A 19,735-nucleotide genomic window follows, 5' to 3' on the forward strand; every position below is an offset into this window, starting at 1 on the left:
CAGTTCCCTTATGGACAGTCCGTCAGCGCTGAATACTGAGACGTCATCCATGTAGAGGGAGCACTTCACCTCTCCGCTTCCTCCGCTTCCCGGTGCCTTCACTCCTCTGATGTTCCTGTTCTGCCGGATTCGTTCCGCGAGGAGTTCAATTACGCAGATGAACAGGAGGTGGGAGAGCAGGCATCCCTGCCTCACCCCTGATAGGACCGGGAAAGGGTCGGCACTCCAGCTGTTCACTGATGCCGTGCTGGAGATGTCTCTATACATTGTTTTCACCACGTCGCAGAAGAAGTCCCCCAGTCCCAGTGCTCTGAGTGCCCGGTCCATGAACTCATGGGAAAACGGTCGAACGCCTTCTCCTGGTCCAGGCTGACCAAGGCCGTCAGGACCTTGCGGCCATTGACGTACTCTATAGTGTCCCGGACCAGGGCCAGGCTGTCCGCGATTTGCCTGCCCAGTATACCACAGGTCTGGGTGAACTATCTTTGCTATCACTTTCTTTAGGCGGTTGGCCTTTACCTTCGCGAGAATCTTGTAGTCCACATTGAGGAGAGAGATGGGCCTCCAGTTTTTGAGGTCTTCTCTCTCTCTCTCCCTTCTGTTTGTACAAGAGTGTTATCATGCCCTCTCGCAGGGATTGCGGCATACTGCCCTTGCCCACCATCTCCTCGTAGAGGTCCAGCAAGTCTGGCCCGATCAGGTCCCACAGTTCGACATATAGTTCCACTGGGAGACCGTCATTGCCTCTCTTGGAGGCTGTGGCGGCCAAGTGCAGCTCTTCCAGGGTGAAAGGCGCGTCTAGGCCTTCACTCTCTTCCGGACCCAGTGTCTTTGAAATGCCCTCCAGGAAACTGTCCGCCTGGGCTCTCTCTGACTACTTCGGTGAGTAGAGTTCGCCGTAAAGTCTGTTACGACTCTCATGACTTCCTCTTTCTCACTTTGGAGGTTTCCCTCCGAGTCCCGAAGCTCCACCAGCGGCGTGTGGGCTGAGTGAATTTTCTTAAAGAAGGACGAGTTGCATTTCTCGCCCTTCTCGAGGTTCTCGTTCTGGTCCGGAAGATGATTTTCTTGGATTCTTCCCTAAAGTGCTCTGTGAGCCCTTATTGGGTTTCCTCCAGGTCGTCATCCACGTCCCATCCCCTGAGCTCGAGTTCGTACAGTTGTTGCAGTTTGCTCTGCAGCATCCTGAACGTCCTCTTCTTTTCCCGTGCAGCAGCTCTGCTTGCATCCTGGAAGAAGCTCCGGAACCTGACCTTCACCCATTCCCACCACTCGCTGGCGGATTGAAAGTGGCCCTTCATGTCCTTCCACTCTACATACGCGTCTCTGAGGTTCGCCACTAACTCCTCGTTGTCCAGCAACGAGCCGTTCAGCTTCCACGAACCTGGGCCAGCGAGGAACTTCCCTGTAAGTTCCCCCTTGAAACTGACTGCTCTGTGGTCAGAGAAGTGGACGGCGACCATGGAGCTTCGCCCAGGCTTTACTGTTGGGGAGGTGAGTAGGAGGTCGATCCGTGAATGCACGGATCCGTCCGGCTTGCTCCAGGAATAATTCCTGGCGTTCGGTCCCATGCTCCCGATGACATCCTGGAGGGACGCCTCCTTTATCATCTCCACCAACAGCCTGGACGTCACATCCATCTCTGCAAAGTCTGGCCCACTGCGTCAATCCAACTCTACTATGCAGTTGAAATCACCACCCATCAGAATGGTTCTGGAGGTCACGAGTTGCATCCTGAGCACCCTGAACATCCCGAGTCGCTCAGTCTTCTCTGGGGGGGCATAGACATTGATGAGCCGAACCGGCTCACCGGCCCACGAGCCGTCCACAACCAGCACTCTGCCATTGACCTGCTCGGTGACTTTGTCCACGGTGAAATGCCTTCCCCTGATTAGAATGGCCACTCCAGATGATTTGCAATCGTTCCCTCCAGACCAAAACGACGGCCCGTGTGTCCACTGCCATTCAGGCTGGCTGTACGACTGGGTGTACGGAATCCCGCATTCCTGTAGAAAGCAGATATCTCGGTTCCGGGTGGCCAGGAAGCGCAACGTGACAACCCGCCTGACCTGATCCTTCATGCTTCTGACGTTTAGGGGGAGCAATGATATAGCCATTGTCTCTGTGCTATCGGTCAGTGTCTGGTTTCGGGACCTACTGGGGTTGAAGGCCCTGGGTGTCCCTACTGGGCGTGTGGGCTTTCCTGTTCCTCTTTTGGTCCCCACTCCTCTGCAGCGTCTCCTGTGCATGTAATGAACACCTCAGATTCCACTTCCAGGTACGGGTATGGTCGCCAGGCTGCTGATTTGAAGGTGGAGGTCCTAGAGGGTTGACTCCTCCCTTTCTTGTTTGTCTCCCTCTTCCTCCTCCATCTCCTCCTCCCTGTCGCTCTCTATGAGGATGGGGGTTTCGTTTTCTGTTTCTTCATCTGTGCCCGCGTTGTTCACCTTCTTGCTCTTCAGGAAGTCCTCCTTCCCTGGTAGCTTCCTTTTCTGGGGGGTTGTCCGTTGGGGGTTTCTGTCTGGTATCTCTCCGTCCTCCAGCATCTCCGGCTTGGGTCGAGTTGGCGGTAGTTTGTGTGCTGTCGCCACCTGGATCATTGCGCTGGTGCCTTTTTGTTCTTTGGCTTCTGTATGCAGTAAGGCCTTTTGGCGCAGCGACTGGGCTTGGACTTGCGTCCACGTCTCCTGCATGATCTCCCAGTCGTCATCGCTGTCTTCCTCAGGTCTTCCTTCTTTCTTCTTTCCTGTCTTCTTCCCTCCCTTTGCCTTAGAGTCCTTTTTCTCCTTTCTTGCCTCCTTGGTCTCTGTGTCTGGCATAGCTGTCGTCTCTCCGGTGGCTTCCTTTGGCGGTGCTGTTTGTGGTGCTCCGTCTTTGGGGGGTTCCGGTTGTTCTTTGGCTGGTGTTTCTTCAGCCGTTGTGGGTTCCCTCGGGGTTTCCTTTGACGGGGCCTTTACTGACACACCGTCCTCAGGGTTCCCTTTGGGTGTCTTGGGTTCCTTGGCTGGTGCCGTCACAGTAGGTGGTGGTGGTGGTGGACCTGTGTTTGGTCCTGCCTTGGGGACTTCTACGTTGCTCTCACCTGGTCCTGTGGGGGTTGCTGTTTTCGGATCCTGGCCTTTCTGGTCTACCTTCCTGGGTGCCGCTGTTGTTTTCCCCGCCTGGTCCCTGGCGTTCTTTAGGAGGGTGTTCAGGTTGGCGTTGGCCGTTGCCGAGAGCTTTGGCCTGGTCTGTCTCCATGCTTGGCTCCAGGCTGGGCTCGCCGCAGTGGCCGCTGCGTATGTTTTTGGCAGGTCCGACTTGGGGCATCGGTAGCACGTGTGACCCTCTTCTCCACAGAGGTTGCGCTTCCTGTTCCCTTTGCATGAGCCTGCGCCGTGTCCGGACTGCTTGCAGATCCAGCAGAACTTCACTGGGCAATCCTTGCCGGAATGGCCCGTGCCCTCACACTTCCTGCAGGTGAAGGGTTGTCCTGGGTATTTTATCCTCCCCATGTCTGATCCTAGGTAGAAACTGGCCGGTGGATGTTTCATGCCGTCTCTTCCTGTGGGGTCTTTGTGGAGGTTGATCTGCGCCTGCCAGGTCGTTTTCCAAATTGCATGTTCGTCTCTGACCTTGGTGGGTCCTGTCAGGATGGTGCCATACCTTTGGAGGAGCGACGCAATGTCCTTGTCCGGGATGTGGGTTGGTCATCTCAACGTTACCCTCTTCTCCGTGGTTGCTGGTTCCATTCCTGATGTTACGCTGAAGTTGCTGTAGGGAGCCTCCTCCTTCTTCCCCTAAAAGAATTCCCAGTATTTTTTGAAGAGTGCTAGGGGGAAGAAGCTGAGGAGGAAGATCATGCCCGATGCGGACGCCTGGCAACTCAGCACCTCGTCCACTTGGACCCCTGCTGGCTTGAGGATCTTGTTTACGAACAAGGCTCGTTCCATTCGGTATCCAGCTTTGTCCTTCATCTCCCACCGCATGAGCTGGGTGTGCCGGTGGGTGATGCTGTACCCATTGAAGGGTTCGGGGCTGTCCCCTGCCTGGTCCCTGCCTCACCTTTCCCTCCGCATCCTGGTTTGGCTGCCTTGGGGTTTCCAGGGGCACCTGTTTTCCCTCCTGGTGCCTTTGGCCCTGACGCCTGGGGTACTGGGGGGACCAGCCTTCCCTGCGCTGGTGCCCGCTTCCACTGGTGCCTCCTTACTCGCTGCCTTGCCGCTGTCCCCAAGGGGTAGGGGGTTGGGTTTCTGGGTGTCCGGTTGGGGGATGCCTTCTGGGGTAGTCACTGAGGCTTCAGTTTCCATGTCCTCCATTTGGTTGGTTGGGGGGGTTCGCCTGGTAATTACTGGGTTACCGCCGGATTACCGAGTTCGCCCTTAGACCGTCCATCTGGGTTCCTGGGGTGCCTCCCAGCAAACCTTAGAGGTCTGCAGTGCAAGAAACACTTACCAGTCGCTCCCTAAATGTCATGGTACTTATAGAGTGCACTGTCACCAGACGGTCACCTTGTGGTGTCGCCTATTCGGCTTCCTGGCGCTGATACTCATACCGCTGTGGAACCCCTCCTGGCTTTCCCTGTGAAGTGTCCACTCCTGGGCGAAGCCAGGTATCCTTAGCGCTGTTGGGGCCGGTGTGGAGGCTAAGCAAGCTATTGCCCAGAGTTGCAGCGTGGGGCCCGTGATTAGAATAGGCACTGAGGCGAGAATTAACAGATCCAAGGAAATTGAGCCCGAGACCCCGCCGAGGCTGGAATCGAACCCTGGTCCCTGGCAAGCACTCTGCATCAGGGTCTGCCGCTCTAACCATTGAGCCACACTCCTCCACCCTAGACCTAAGGCAGGGTTATAGGTGTGTCCACCTAAGCATAAATCCCCTTACCAGAGGTCTGGGTACTGTTCAGGCCTGTGAAGGATGTTAGGAGGTGTTTTAAGCCTCCAGCATTAGTCCACCCAAACGCCAGGAGAGAGAGAGTAAAGCGCGCAACGTTACCTGTGCTCTAGGAGCTGGCCGCAGGCCCTTGGGGGTTCTACTTTAAGTTCCTAGTAAACAAACAAGCAACAGCACGCTGGTGTCCCTCCTCCGCCTTAATTAAAAGCGCGTCGGGCCGGCTCGAAATTTGCATAAAGCAAATTTATTTGCCTCAAAAGTCGAAGTCGTAGTATAGTGCAAAATCAATTTTCATCTGCGCAGAAACCGCGCTGTGAAACTGATAAGAACAGATACTACACTTGATCTTAGCCAAAAGGCCGAGAAGCGTGATTTGCATCCCTGAAGTTCAGCACAAAGAAACAGGGTGGGCAGTACATGAGAGTGGAGCGCTAGAAGGCACGTAATCGCTTCACTGCTTTCTAACTGTGGCATGTTCTGGCACTTTGAGCCAGGTGGTGCTTGTTATAGTTGGCTGAATTTATTTTGTTGATCAGGAAATGTAATATCCTGCTGAACTTAAACAGCACAGAAAAGTACAACACCTCTAGAGCGAACTATGTGAGGGGAGATTAGCATGAAATCGTCCTTACCGAGATTGTTTCGGGATTCCCAGGAACACCGAAAGTGTCCGCGCAGTTCAACATTATTTCTCTGCAAAGAAGGAAGCGGCGGCACACCATTCCTTTTAAGAAATGCAGAAATGATCCCACAATCAACAATTTTGGTTTCACGTGGGCACTCTCCGATTTGGAAATCCAGAAAGGCAAACCAATCTGTGCTCTAGAAAGACAGCGCCCAGGACGAAAACCCATGAAACCCTCTTGTCGGCTCCTCTGCGTCCCCCCATTATCCAGAATTGACTATCTAAACCCCCAACATTTAGCCACAGCGCAGCAGTCGCAAGTGCACATGCAACCCACCTTGGGAGAATCTCCGACCCAGTAGACACAGATAGTCGCACGTATTAGCCACAGCGAGTCACATGTTCAAAAATGCAAAGGTGTGGGGCCGATTATATAACGCGGACGGTGAAATTTATTTATTCACCAACATAAAGTTAGTAGTAGGTAGTTTGGCACAGAACATTCAGGCTTAACTTAGGGGCAATGTTTAAAGTATTTTGCAACATTGCAAGCAGTAAGAACTGCGGGAACACCACACAAAGGATCATTTGTTATCCTAAGCTTACATAAAGGTTCAATCTGGTGGAAATCAAGTCTTAAGGGTAGGGGTATTTGTAACCTTAATGTTGCAGTTAACCTTTAAGTTGATGCTGTAGAACCTGAGGCTATACTGCCTATCTGTGCAGATGGCTTGGGACCACTATACTTGGTAGGCGTCTGTCTTAAGTAACCTTACGTACACAATGACGCCAATAACAACCGGATGAGTATTTTACAAGGAGACTATTATCTTGGTCTCATCTGTGAAATGGTCTAACAAACTGAAGGATTCTAGCTTAATTATGTAAATAAGCAACATGTTCAGGGGTGACAAATCGGGGCACGCTAGGCCACTCACAGCACTAAGAGAATAGAGACGACTGGGCCCATCAGTGGGCAGTGACCAAGTGCAGGAACCATGGGCATGTCAAGGGAGGGGGACACGGTATTCCCAAAACGGAAGCTGGGAACTCAATCAACCATAGGAGCTAGGGCATTGGTTGGGAACACAAAAGGCAAGGGCTAAGATTTAGTGGCAAAGTGCTAGGCGCACACTGGAATGAGGTAGAGTATGAAACACAGCCAGAGGCTCAGGCTGAAGGGGTTGGAGGGGCTCTATCTTCAAGAAAGGGATGGATGCAGTTAGTGAGCGACCCATACATCAACCCATAGTCAAGATCAGAGGGCCTGTTACAACAGTCAAATTATATTCCGAAGGGGAATACATCAGGGCTCAAATCATAGTTTGATAAGAACAATGGGCACAAGCCCATACTTGGAGAAATCAGAGCCCCAGGTTGGGGCAGACCATTGGGCATTGCCACAAGCTCCCTATCGTAAAAGTTTAGGGTGAGCGGGAAACCGCAGAAATCAGGGAGCTCCCCATCGCAGGGCCCCAGGAGGGCCCAAGGGGTTAAGGATCATCTGCCGAGCTGAGAGATCGTTAGGTTCCTCCAAAGCATGATATAGGCACTAGAACTGATTGTTGTATGGGATGAGGGGTAGCAGTAAGTGATCGGTAAAACCACTTCCAGCGTGGTGGGAAGTCACAGGGTCTTACCAATAAAGATCTTCACTGAAGGAGATAAAAGGGGAATTGCCTGAACAAGGTCCTTGGGATGCCTTAACAGCAGGGACTCTTGACACAAGGGCAATTGCCCCAACAAGGTTTTTGGGATGCTTACGGCAGGAACTTTTGCGAAAAGTGCCCGGACAAGGTCTTTAATGTCTCACAGCAGAAATACTTGAGGGCAAGCAAGAAAGTAAGAAATGGTCAGTGCTGAGCGGAAACAGCACTTGCCGCCCAGGCACAAACAAAGGGCCACAAACGCCTCACATTCTGTAGCAAGTTGAAGCCTGGAAGCCGCGACACGCTGTACCAAGTGACAGAAGTAGAGCTGTCACAGCAATGTGAAGCAAATTGTGACATCCTCGAAGAGACAGCATGACTCTAAAATTGGCGCATGGAAGGGTTAGGCATGTAAGGGTTACCAAAATGCAATGGAATACAAGATGTATACAGTATAACCTACTAGTAAATGCCTTGTAGGGAAATCCAAGATAGGAGAGGAATGAACATGTTGATGACCAATGCATCATGACAAGTGTGTAACAACTTAGGATGTGAATACACTGTGGCTGCTCTAATGCCACAAATGTCTTGTGTACAGAAATATGTTTGTGGGCAAGGGAGGAACGGTGGGAGAGCCGGTGAGATGCTCGCACAGCTTGGGGGGAGGGGGTTTAATCCTGGGAGTCCAGTCAGCCTTTCATCTTTCTGTGGTTGATAAAATGAGTACCATTAAGTTGGGTAACAATAAACCTCTGTTATTCAGAGCCAAGATACCATTCTAGGTGAACATATGCTTTACACATATGCATGTTATGTTATATTTGAGCGAATGGGGAGTACACAGAGGAAAAAATCTTAATTTTCATTCTGATTGATGGAACTTTCTGGAAGAAGCTGCTCTATCTTAGAAATAAGAGGCTTTGAAGAGTTGACAGTGTTACACCACATCACTCCCATGTTTGTTTTCAGTTGGTGTAAGTGGCCTGCAGCCCATAGCCTGCCACTGTCATTTTAACCTACCTAGTTAAAGTTCTATAGGATCTCTTGGCCCAGATATGGAGAGAGGTAAACCAGTGGAAAGAATTGTTCTTGGCCATCTCTATTGCGGCAAGGATGGATGTGAGTGGTAGTTCGGTAATAACCATGTAGTTAACGATATGATCAAAGGGGAGTGGGGTAGAGGGAGAAGGACACGAGATAGTGGCTTGACATGAAATCTGTATTTGTGAGTGAAATTTCAGAGCAGAGTTGGTCGAGAAAAAGGAGGTGTTGTTTGGCTTGACATTCATGGCTAAGTTGGAGTCCTCAAGTTACGTGGTTGAGTGAAGCATGTGGAAACTCTAAGATGGTGTCCAGGCCTGCCAACAGTTACTGTCTTGGTTTGTAGGGGAAGGTGATTTGTGTTCAACAGATGTGGTGAGGGCTGGGGGAGCGCTAGCGTGTGGTGTATAAATGTTGGCTGTTATGTTAAGCTTCAGGTCATGCCACTACTGTGGGTGAGGACCAGAGAGAATGGAAGCAAGTGAGTTGCTGGAGTGGCAGTATCCTTGGATGAGTCCATGTACCACAGACTGCAGGTTAGTGTTTAGGGAGTGCAAGTGAAAGTGGTGACCGACGACGGTGGCTTTGTTGCATAAGGATTTGGTGTTTTATAGGCATGATGAAATTGCTTGGGTGTGGTGGAAACTGTGTGGCTACTCTATGGCTATGTAGGGTGGGGAATGTATTTCTAGGTTGTGTGGGAAGGATCGTTTATCCAGTATTGGGGTATCTTTCATAGATTCACATGCCTGAATCATTCCCTGTCGTCGAGATAGGAGTCCCATGGTAAAATATTCAAGCAGTGCTTAAAAAGCTTCATATGCTATAAGGGCCTTAAGCCAAGTAAATAGTAGCCTATCTATGTCCTTTAAAAAACATAAAAATGGCCAAATGTTGGAACCTAGCCACTCAGCTGCCAGGACCCTCTAGAACACTCTCAGCAGAGGCAAGTTCTCTTAGATTTTTCCCGCATGTCATGTGGAAGTGAGTATCCGTGAGTGCTACTCAGTTTTTCTTCAACTTTCTCAAATTTTGGCATCATGTCAGACAAAAAAGGCCCTTTCCACCCATGTAAAACCTGCGACAAGAAAATAGTCCATGCGGATGATACACATAAGGACTGTATTTACTGCCTTTATCCAAGGCATGAGGTGAGAGAATGTAAGATCTGCCGCACCTTCTCAAATAAAACCCTCAAGGACAGAGGGAAGGTTGTTATGGTGGCTTCAGACCACTAAACACCAGTCACCTTCTTCTGATGAGGAAGATGAGAGATCCTTTACATCCCATAAGAGGGCCAGATCGAAGGACAGTTCCTCAGGTGAAGGTAGAAAACATCACAAGCCTTCCCAGGACTCCAAGGCTTCAAAACAAAAAAGAGACTGTAGCTAAACACTCCTGAGACGGCGTTATCTGTACCTTCTATGCCTGCCAGGAAGGAAGGAGCTTATCCTACAGATCCTGTGGGGAAGAAAACTCTCAAAAACTCAGTCAACGACGCTCCCTCACTTGTTGACAACATTCAGTGTTACATCGACGACACCGTCGTCAACAGCAATCCAGGCTCCAATACTGTCTACCAGAGTCTCTGCGCTGACAATGAGGACCCCATCACCGTCGACGCTCCTTCGTCGACTAAGATTCCATCGACGAAGATCCCGAAGATGACTGACTCGTCGAAGATTGGTCTTTCGCTGACGACACAGTCGACAATGGAATTTTCTTTTCCTGTGGTTTCTGCACTGACGACGAGGATCACTCAAGTCACCAGAGTAACTAAGACTGTCCTACGGCCAACCATACAAGAGTTTAGTAAGGGTTCGTCCTTACTTACGTCACATCTGCTAGAGGGCAATGTAGAAGATGAGGATGACGATGATGGTCTTTATGGGGTGGCTCACAGCCTATCTGAGCTCCACGTAAAGTGTCAGGATGATGAGGACTATCATGACGAGATGCAATACTACCAGTAGGGGTATTTGGCTCTGTGTCACAGATACCATTCATAAGCAGAGCCACACCCCAGGGACATAGCCCATCTGCTACCATCACTGATGAAGGATGTAGAGGCTATGTTGGCGGATTACCGGCAGAGGTTTACGCCGCAACAGAGTTAGCCAGACAGGCCAGTTCCTCAAATAGCTCCTCCAGGTACGCCACCCACTCAACCGCCAAGCACACTGGTGAATATTCCGGACTCCTGGCTAGCTGACCCTGGAGCACCAGATACGTCCTCTTCGGCCGAGGATAGAGAGGAAGGTGAACTGCCTGATCCGATCTCTGCTCCTGATCCTTGGGACGATTGTTATACCAACTCCCATCAGGTTCTCTGCTGGAGGATTTCATAACTTAATGCAGAGGACAGCTAACAGGTTTAATTTCCCTATTACAGTCAAACAGACCAAATGCTTTTTATATGACTTCAAAGAAGACACATGGAAATTGGTACACTCCATACCAATTATAGATTATATATGGCAGGAAGGTATAGAAATAATGAAGATACCAGCGTCCATACCACCGGTACTGCCTGTATTGAGAAGAAGTATAGGGCACCTGTCGACTCCATCTTGCCTCATTGGTCACCCCAAGCTGGACTCTGTCATTTCTCAAGCGGCTCAAAGACGCTCTAAAAACTCTGCTACCCCGATTACCACTTCTCTGGGTAAGGAAGGGAGTCAGATGGACATTTTAGGGAAACGTTTCTCTTCTACGGCAGCAGTGACAATTAGGGAAATTATCGGCCGCTATGACTGCCAAATGTGGTCAGACATTGCAGGTTTAATAGACCTGATCCATGAGGATCAGAGACAAGAGGCACAAAAGATACTAGTGCAGGGGTCTCCAAACCGGTCCTGGAGGGCCGGATCCATGCCAGATTTTTTTGGATATCCCCATTGACATACATGTAGTAATTCTAAAAATCTGGCATGGATCTGGCCCTCCAGGACCGGTTTGGAGACCCCTGTACTAGTGGAAGGTGAGCGTGCAGCTTCAGAAACCATTGACTGTGCTCTTGATGTAGCCAATACTGGTTTTAGACAACTGACTGCAGCTGCTGTGCTCAGACGGCAAGAATGGCTGAAAGCAAGCACCATATAGGCCTGAGGTGCAGACAAAACTTTTGGATATGGCTTTTTATGGGGAGTCCCTCTTCGGAAAGCACATCGATGAGGCGCTGTTGGCGATTAAAAATGACACGTACACCGCAAAGTCGTTGGGCACATTACAATACAGAAAGGTGCCCTTCAGAGTTGCTGGAGGCGAGGATTTGCCCTTTACAAAGGAGGTTACCAGAGAGCTCAGCAGTATCAGCCACACCAGTCTGTCTCAATACCGACAATCCTCCAACTTACAGTCAGTCATCTACAGCTGGTTTCTCTTGCCAGGGAGGTTAGGCCGCAAACGAATGCCTCAACAAGGTCATAACTCAGGCAGGAAACAATGATCACACCAAGGTACCAGCCTCCCTCCCCTGCCAACTTGTAGGTGCAAAGATTTCAAGCTGTGTCCATCAGTGGCGCAAAATAACAACGGATCTCTGGATCTTGTCACCAACGGTTACACTCTAGAATTCTTTCAGCGCCCGCAAGCTATTCCACCCAGGGGTGCCACCCCCATCCTCCACTTGTCTTAATTTATTATGCAAAGAGGCTTTGGTTATGCTCGCCAAAGGAGCAATAGAGAAAGTCCCGATGTCTCAAAGGAGAAAAGGTTTCCTAATAAAAAAAAAATCAGGAGAATGGAGACTGATATTGGACCTGAGGAATCTCAGCAAGTTTCTCAAAAAACAAACATTTAGAATGGAAATGCTTTCCAATATCCTAGGCCACTTGAACGAAGGCGACTTCATGACCTCGCCCGACATGGAAGACGCATATTTTCATATCCCGAAACATAAAAAATTCATAAGATTCACGGTGGCTGGTACCCACTACAAATACAAAGTACTCCTGTTTGGTCTCAAATCGGTGCCAAGGATCTTCACCAAGTGCCTGGCGCTCATAGCCGCAGCCGTGCAATCTCAAGGACTTCAAGTATTCCCGTATCTCGACGACTGGCTCCTCAAAGCACCAACAGCACAGAAGGCCAGTCAAGCTGAAAGCACATGCCTTCACATGTTCAGAACTTTGGGACTCACTGTAAGCAAAGAGAAATCTTTGTTTCATCAAGGTCAACTCATATCCTTCCTGGGAGCGTCCATAGATACCATCCAATGCAAAGCTTTTCTAAAGACGAAAGACAGATACATTTGCAAAGGCTTGCGAAGAGCACATCAAGAAAAAGGTGCATGTGTACAGGTCGCTCCTGGGGATGTGTTGTTCAGTAATAGTTCTGGTGTCATTAGCCAGACGGAGAATGAGGCCTCTTCAAGAATGGCAACAGGCTTCGGGATCCTCCGAGGATGTAGTTCAGCTCACAACCCCAATGGTAGAGGCTCTGCAATGGTGGTTTCATGCTCCAAATCTGTTGAAAGACCTTACTTTCCTCCAGACTATCCAAGACTTCTTAATCAATTAATCAGGGATTTATAAAGCTCACTACTCATCCGTGAGGGTCTCAAGGCGCATGGGGGGGGTGTTCGGGCAGCTCTGAGTACAACCGAAGAGCCAGTTATTGAGTTCCTTTTATTTTTAGTAATAGTTTAGGTTCTCTTAAGACAAATGACCATGTGTTAAGTGTAAGGGGAAAAGTAGTTCCCCAGTTTTATTTGTCATATATTACGAACACGCAATGGCGTTTTTATCTTACAAGATTTCGCCTTGGCACCTTACACTTTTTGTTTGCCTTTCCAAAGCAGGCGGGTTGGTGGGAGAAGTTACCTTACTGTCCTTGTAACAATAGGGTTTCACAAAATACTCCACCTTCTGCTTTTTTGTACTTTGTATAAAACGCCAAGAAACACTTTTCTTAAACCATTATTAGAATCATTTGAAACGCGTTATTATAAAGAAGCGTATGATCGCCTGTTATCCTTGTCAACTCCACATATTTGTAATGCCGTTTTAAACTTTATTAGATCAGCTTCGGTGATTAGAAATAGATATTGATGGAATTTGATTTTAAAAAATTATGTAAACATGTACTGTGATTTTATGGTTGATTAATTCAAATGTCTTTTTAAAATTATCTATGTATACTTTTATGGTTTGTACATGAAATCGAAATAAAGTTTTTTTTGAATGAATGAGTTCCTTTCTGAATATTTGCAGTGTAGGGCTTCGTCTGATGCTGAGGGGGGAGTTCGTTCCAGGTCTTGGCCACAATGTAGGAGAAGGATCTGCCTCCCCGTTCTGCCTTCGGGGATGCGGTGGACCTTGCCAGGGCAAGGTTAGAGGAGTGGAGGTTCCTCTCGAGGCGTGGAAGAAGATTCTTTCGCTGAGGTATTGGGGTCCGGTGTTACGGAGGGCTTTGTAGGCGTGTGTGAGCAGGTTTGAAGGCTATTCTATTTTCAAAGGGAAGCCAGTGGAGGTCTAGGAGGTGCTGGGTGATGTGGGGTCATGGGATGCCAAGGATGAGTCTGGCTGCAGCGTTCTAGACGGTCTAGAGTTTGTAAAGGAGAGTTTTGTTGATTTCGGCGTAGAGCGCATTTCCGTTGTCCAGCTTGCTGGTGATGAGTGCCTGGGTGACAGTCTTCCTGGAGTCGGAGTATGTGGAGGGTGTTGAAGCATATGGAGGACACAGTGTTGATCTGTTTTTCGTGAAGAGTCTATGATGCTGAGGTTGTGGGCGTGTTCTGTGGGGGTGGGAGGGTTTCTGAGGGCGAGGGGCCACCACGTGTTGTCCCGTGTGAAAGGGGTGGGGTCCCAGGATGCGATGTCCTTCATTCCTTCCTTGTTGAGGGAGAGGATGAGTTGGGTGTCGTCGGCTTAAGAGACTATGTTGAGTCTGTGTTTTCTGACAATGGTTGCGAGGGGGGCCATGTAGACGTTGAAGAGCATGAGTCTGAGTGAGGATCCTTGGGGTACTCCGCATCTGATCTTGGGGGGTTCGGAGAGGAAGGGCAGCAGTCTAATTCTTTGTGTTCTGCCTGTGAGAAAAGAACAAATCAAGTCTAAGGCAGTTCCCTGGATACCGACGTCGAGGAGTCTGGCGGCTAGTGTGTGGTGGGAGACGATGTCGAAGACTGCTGAGAGATCTAGTAGTATGAGGGCTGCAGTGTGGCCTTGATCGAGGAGGGTGCATATGTCGTCAGTGGTGGCTATGACAACGGACGCCTCTATGAAGGGCTGGGGAGGTCACCTGGAAGAGTTACAGATTCAGGGGAAATAGGCCCCTGGGCAGAAACATCAGCACATCAACAGGTTGGAGCTCAAAGCTACCTTCTTTTCTCTTCAGGCATTCTTGCTGCGGATAGCGGGTTCCTCCTTGCTGGTTCGTATGGACAATACGACCAGCATGTATTATGTCAACAAACAAGGGGGAACCAAATCTATTACACTATCTTAGGAAGCACAAGAGCTATGGGATTGGATGACGCGTCATGGAATCTCGTTAAGGGCCGAGCATGTCAGAGGTCTGCACAATACTCTGGCAGACACATTAAGCAGAACGCAGGCCACTTGTCACAAGTGGGAGTTGGAGCAGTCCCAATTTGACAAGGTGCTTCGAAGGTGGGGAAAACCAGCAGTAAACCTCTTCGCAATAACAGAGAATGCCAAAGGTCAGTATTATGCCAGCAGATGCCATCTTCCAGGGTCGAGGGGGAATGCCCTTTTAATGCGATGGTCCTGGATATATGCTTACGCTTTTCCCCCATCCCGTTAATTCCAAGGGTATTAACCAAGATGAAGACGGAAGGCTTTCGTCTGATCCTGATAGCGCCATGATTGCCCAGGCAGTACTGGTTCCCGGAGCTACTCCTGCTGTCAGGGTCGAGGCCCATACGCCTACAGACATACCCCTCTGCTGACACGAGAAAAGGGCCAAGTGAATCATCCAGACCCGCAGTCTCTTCCTTTGCACGCATGGCTTCTGAGTTCCTTGAGTTCAGGGACTTTAATATCTTGCAGGAGTGCAGGGAAGTTATTGCTAAATCACAAGCTGATAGCACTAACAAGACATACTGCCTAAAATGAAAGCGATTCTGTTCCTGGTGCCACGAAGCAACCTTCACCAGTTTCAAGAGCCCCCTGAGAATATTTTACCATATCTCTTCTCTTTGGCCAAAGCAGGTCTCACTTTCTCTTCAGTGAAGGTTCACCTGGCTTCAATTTCCCATTATAAGAAGTCTCCTCAAGTTCCTTCTCTTTGTGCCTCTAGTCTTATAAAACAATTCATATGGGGCCTCTTCCACGCATTTTCCCCGGTGCATGCGCCTCCTCCTGCATGGAAGCTTAACTTACTCCTTGCACAGTTAATGAGGCAGCCGCTTGAACCAATTCACAAAGCAGAGCTCAAGTTTCTCACCTGGAAGGTGGCCCTCCTAAAGGCTCACTTCTGCTAGGAGGGTTAGTGAGATACAGGCTTTAAAATCAAGGAACTTTTTCTACATCTCACTGATCACTATGTTGCTCTGCAGACAAACCTGACTTTTATACCCAACACAGTTTCACCTCAACGAACCAGTGATGCTACAATCTTTTTCCAAACCCGTCCAGTCCAGCAGAACGGGCTTTGCACACTTCGGATGTTAAGAGGTGTTTAAAGTTCTACCTGCATAAAACAAAGGACATACAGACTGATCAGCTGCAGGTGGCCTATGGACAAGGCAGAGAAGGAACAGCAGTAACTAAGGCCACTGTTGCCAGGTGGGTCTCTTCTTTGATCCAATTCTGCCATAAGGCTAACGAGCCTTTAGCAACAAGAACTAAAGCGCACTCCACCAGGGCAATTTCTAGGTCAGCAGCTCTGTTCTCTGAAGTAACAGTGGAGAAAATTTGCCAAGCTGCGTCTTGGAAAAGTGCCAACACTTTTATGCTGCATTACTGTCTCCATTTTACCCAACGTGAAGATGCAGCTGGGGGCCAATCGGTACTACGGCATCTCTTCAATTAAGAACAGCACAGCCTCTTTGTCTGACAAAAGAGGAATTCTGTATTTTCCTTAAAAAGTATAACTGTACTTTCTTTCTGTTGTTAATGTACATTTTTTTGTATAACTCTGGAAGTTAAACAGTGTCTTAATGGTTCTAGTATTGTATTCTACTAAAGCCCTTCATTGCATGCATCTTGAGTATTATAGTATGTTATGGCTGCATGTTTTGTTCTAGGCATCTTAATCAATCAATCATGACACTTGTATAGCGCGCTACTCACCCGGGAGGGTCTCAAGGCGCTTGGGGTAGGGGTTCGCTACTGCTCGAACAGCCAGGTCTTCAGTTGCTTCCTGAAGGAGAGGTGGTCCTGGGTCAGCCGGAGGTGGATGGGGAGGGTGTTCCATGTCTTGGCCGCCAGGTAGGAGAAGGATCTGCCTCCGGCGGTGGCTCTTCGGATGCGTGGTGCGGCGAGGGCGAGGCTAGCAGACCGTAGCTGGCGGGTGGGCGTGTGGAAGGTCAGGCGGTCGTTGAGGTACTTGGGGCCCAGGTCGTGGAGAGACTTGTGTGCGTGGATGAGGAGCCTGAACGCGATCCTCTTGTTGACGGGGAGCCAGTGCAGGTCCCTTAGGTGGCCGGAGATGTGGTTGCATCGGGAGATGTCCAGGATGAGTCGGGCGGAGGCGTTCTGGATGCGTTAGAGTCTTTTCTGTAGCTTGGCTGTGGTTCCGGCGTAGAGGGTGTTTCCGTAGTCCAGTCGGCTGGTGACGAGGGCCTGGGTGACCGTCTTCCTGGTTTCAGTCGGGATCCATCGGAAGATCTTGCGGAGCATGCGGAGGGTGTGAAAGCATGAAGAGGAGACGGCGTTGACTTGTCTGGTCATCGAGAGGGAGGAGTCCAGGTTGAATCCCAGGTTGCGTGCGTGGTCTGTGGGCTTGGGGGCGGTGCCCAGGGCAGGGGGCCACCAGGAGTCGTCCCAGGCGGAGGGTGATGGTCCCAGGATGAGGACTTCCGTCTTGTCTGAGTTCAGTTTCAGGCTGCTGTTCTTCATCCACTCGGCGACCTCTTTCATCCCTTCGTGGAGGCTGGTTCTGGCGGTGTCGGGGTCTCTGGTGAGGGAGAGGATCAGCTGGGTGTCGTCGGCGTATGAGATGATATTGAGGTTGTGTTGGCGTGCGATGGTGGCGAGGGGTCTCATATAGACGTTGAAGAGGGTGGGGCTGAGTGATGATCCTTGCGGGACGCCGCAGATGACTTCAGTGGCCTCGGATCGAAACGGGGGGAGGCGGACTCTCTGTGTTCTTCCGGCGAGGAATGAGATGATCCACTTCAGTGCCTTCTCTTGGATGCCGGTGTTGCTGAGGCGTTGGACTAGGGTGCGGTGGCAGACAGTGTCGAACGCAGCGGAAAGGTCCAGGAGGATGAGTGCCGCTGTTTCCCCGTTGTCGAGCAGGGCTCGGATGTCGTCAGTGGCTGCGATGAGGGTGGTCTCGGTGCTGTGGTTGGCTCTGAAACCGGACTACGAGGGGTCGAGAGATCCATTCGTCTCGAGGAAGGCGGCAAGTTGTCTTTTGGCGATCTTCTCTATGACTTTGGCAGGAAAAGGGAGGAGCGAGATGGGGCGGAAGTTTTTGAGGTCGGTGGGGGCCGCTATTGGTTTCTTCAGTAGGGCGCTGAGCTCGGCATGCTTCCAGCTCTCCGGGAAGGTGGCGGTGTCGAAGGAGGTGTTGATGACGTCTCGGAGTTGGGGTGCGATGGTGGAGTCGGCCTTGTTGAAGATGTGGTGGGGGCAGGGGGCAGTCGGTGATCCGGAATGGATGGTGTTCATCGCGCGGGCTGTGTCTTCGGTGGTCACGTGGTCCAGGTGCGGAGGGTGGCAGTGGGGTGCGTTGGTTCGACGGTTGGGTGCGTGGATGGTGCGCCGAAGCTGTTGTGGATGTCGGCAATCTTGCGGTGGAAGAATGAGGCGAGGGAGTCGCAGAGATCTTGTGAAGGGGTGATGTCGATGTTGCCAGTGCTGGGGTTGGAGAACTCCTTGACGATGCGAAGAGTTCCTTGCTGTCGTGGGCGTTGTTGTCCAGTCGATCCTTTAGTGATTTCTTCTTGGTGGTGCGGATGAGCTGGTGGTGCTTGCGGTTCGCGTGTTTGAGGGCGGTCATGTTTTCAGTGTTCCGGTCGTGGAGCCAGGCTTTCTCGAGGGTGCGGCAGGTCTTCTTGGAGTCCTTGAGTTCGTCGGTGAACCTGGGGGCCTTCTTGCTTCTGGGTTTGCTGGGAGGGTTCTTCAGTGGTGTGAGGTCGTCGGCGCAGGCGGTCAGCCACTGCGTGAAGTTGCGGGCTGCTTCGTTGGGGTCCGATGTGCTAGCCGGTGGGTTTTGGCTGAGGGAGGTTAATGACAGCTGTCCAGAATTTGAAGAGTATATGCACAATTACAAATGTTACTGTTATATTTCAGTAATTTGGGGTGTTATGTTTTACATGTCTCCCTACTTCTAATGACAGTACAATTTACAGTACTACTTGCTATTCTGATTCAGGCATGTAAATCTATGAAAGATACCCCAATACTGGATAAGAAAATAAGTTACTTAGCTGTAACTGCGGTTATCCAGTATTGATATCTTTCATATTTTTTTTGTTTAAATCTTTTTATACGCTTTTATATTTCCAAACACTATATCGCAACGATCAGAAGACCAGTACAAGAGACTGGTTGATATGTATTAGTTTAACAGAATCGTTGTCAATATCCATTATGGCGAATGCAGAATGAGGCTAGTATGACATTGCACGGATAAGAACCAATCTGAAAGAAACACGTTAGTGATAGATTCCTTACCTCAGAATTACCCTCAGGAGTCAGACTGGATCCGAAACTTTTTCGTCAGCAGTACCCCTGCACGTCAGTAGGCGTTGTCGTGCCGCTCCGCGTACGTTGTTGGCATCTTAGTCGCCGAGATGACGTCGCTGGAGCTACTTAGATGCGTCTACGCGTGCTGACGTCCGCTCTTTCTTTTTCCGCGCCAGCAAGAGCAGATCCGGAGGGAGCGGTACCCCCAGTCATTTTTTGACTGAGTTATTTTTGGGACTTTTGTCTCTGTTTTTCGAGTCTTCAACTCCTGGTGTATAGGGATGCCGGGTTTTAAGTCTTGCCCGGCTTGTCCCCGCACGATGTTGGTGACGGACCCACACCGTGTCTCTACTGCCTAGGGCGCGACCACGACTCCGAGTCGTGCCCCGAATGCCGGCCCATGGCTCCGAAAACTTTGCAGGAGCAGTCCCGAAAGTTGCTGGAGGCCTGGGAGTCTGCTCCGCGCCGTTCACGGTCCCGGTTCCGTGGGAGGTCAAGGGACCGGTCGCGGAGCCGCCATCACCATTGTTCAACTAAGTCTTTTCACTCTGAGTCAGGTAAGGCAAAGCACAAGAAGTCGAAGAAGCGTTGTCGCTCTACATCTTCCTGTCGCGCAACACGGCTGAGGATGCTGGTGGTGGCACCCCGCGGCTCTGGTGGAGACTAAGCAGTTGGCGAAGGCCTACCCGCCCTTTCCGGGTCCAACAGCAACTCCAGCCCAG

At 50.3% G+C, this 19,735-nt stretch overlaps 1 protein-coding gene and 1 non-coding gene across 4 annotated transcripts in view; one reads left to right on the top strand and one right to left on the bottom strand.

Annotated features, from left to right (window-relative positions):
• SH2B3 (SH2B adaptor protein 3) overlaps positions 1-19,735 on the top strand; it is a 657,750-nt gene that overhangs the window by 626,709 nt on the left and 11,306 nt on the right. The gene's annotated exons all lie outside the window — the stretch shown is intronic.
• Positions 5,051-5,243, bottom strand: LOC147679469 (U2 spliceosomal RNA). Its single transcript, XR_015301613.1, has one exon. It is a non-coding gene; the product is annotated as a U2 spliceosomal RNA (small nuclear RNA).

This window comes from Lissotriton vulgaris, chromosome 11 (genome assembly GCF_964263255.1).
Source record: "Lissotriton vulgaris chromosome 11, aLisVul1.2, whole genome shotgun sequence".
Taxonomy (NCBI): Eukaryota; Metazoa; Chordata; class Amphibia; order Caudata; family Salamandridae; genus Lissotriton; species Lissotriton vulgaris.